The sequence below is a fragment of the Galeopterus variegatus genome, unplaced genomic scaffold (assembly GCF_000696425.1).
Source record: "Galeopterus variegatus unplaced genomic scaffold, G_variegatus-3.0.2 Scaffold897, whole genome shotgun sequence".
In the NCBI taxonomy this organism is placed as follows: Eukaryota; Metazoa; Chordata; class Mammalia; order Dermoptera; family Cynocephalidae; genus Galeopterus; species Galeopterus variegatus.
In genome coordinates, this window is record NW_007727008.1 from 90,815 (window position 1) to 92,370 (window position 1,556).

The following is a 1,556-nucleotide window of genomic DNA, read 5'->3' on the forward strand; positions in this document are numbered from 1 at the left end:
AGTAAAGAAGTGGAGAGCAGGAGAACACAAGGGTGAAGCAGAGAGACTGGTTGCTAAAGACGTTATCTTGGTGGTGAGGCATCCAGATGCTAATAGCAGAGAAAATGAGAGGAAAGCCCTAAAGGCATTTAAGAAGTCTGGAAGGATGCCCCACCTATCACAGGCCCTGAGGCCTAGAAGGACTGAGTTGCCCAGGGGGACAAACTTGGGCACAGCTGCCCTCGGGATCCTGCTCCCTGCATCCCAGCTGCTCGGGATGGAGCAGCCCCAAGTATGGCTCATGCAGCAGCCCTGGAGAGTAGAGGCCTGAAACCTCGGTGGCGTCCATGTTGTGTTAAGTCTGTAGGCCGGCAGGATGTGAGAGCAGTGGAGGCGTGGCATCCTCCACCCAGATTCCAGAGGATGTATGGAAAAGCCTGGGGACCCAGGCGGAGACCTGCCACAGGGGCGGAGCCACTGCAGAGGTCATCTACTAGAGCAAGGCTGAGCAGGAATGTGGGGTCAGAGCCCCCACAGAGAGCCCGCACCAGGGAAATGTCTAGTAGAGCCAAGGCAGCAGGGCTGCCGCCAGGACCCCAGAACTTCAGGGCAACTGGTAACATGCAACACAGGCCTGGAAAAGCCAGAGGCACCAGGGTGGCCCACCGTGCTGTCCTGGCAGAGGTGTGGGAGTAAGGCTGCCTGATGCTTTGGAGGCCCAGATGAGCCATCATGCCCAGGATGCAGGACTTGGAGTCAAGGAAGATTATTTTGGACCTTTAAGATTTAATGTCTGTCCTGCTGGGTTTTGGACTTGTTTGGGGCCCGTTTCTCTGTTCTTTTGGCCTATTCCTCCCTTTTGGAATGCAAACGTGTACCCAATGTCTGTTCCGCCATTGTTTCTTGGCAGTAGATAAATGTGGTTTTGACTTTTACAGGTTCACAGCTGGAAGGACTTTTGCTTTTGGTCTCAGAGGAGACTTTGGACTTGGGACTTTTAAGTTGGTGTTGGAACAAGCTAAGACTTTTGGGATGGAATGATTGTATTTTGTATGTGAGAGTGACATGAGTTTGGGGAGCCAGGGGTGGAATGATGGAGTTTGGATGTGTTGTCCCCTCCAAAACTCATGTGGAAATTTGATCCCCAATGTGGCAGTGTTGGAAACTGATTGAGTCATGGGGGTGGATCCCTCATGAATGGATTAATGCTCTCCCTGGCGAAGGGGGGATTAATGAGTGAGTTCTCGCTCTGTTAGTTCCCGTGAGAGCTCGCTGCTTAAAAAGACCCTGGCACCTTCTCTCTCTTTCTTGCTTTCTCTCACCGTGTGATCTGCTTGTACCTGCCAGCTGCCTGCCACTTTCCACCACAAGTAGAAGCAGCCTGAGGCCCGTGCCAGATGCAGCTGTCCCAGTATCATAAGCCAAATAAACCTCTTTGCCTTATAAACTACCCAGTTTCGGGTATTCTGTTATAGCAACACAAAACAGACTAAAACAGTTCCCCTTTCTCTGCATCCTTGCCAGCATTTCTAATTCTCTTTTTTTATAATAGCCAGTCTAACTGGGGTGAGGTGATA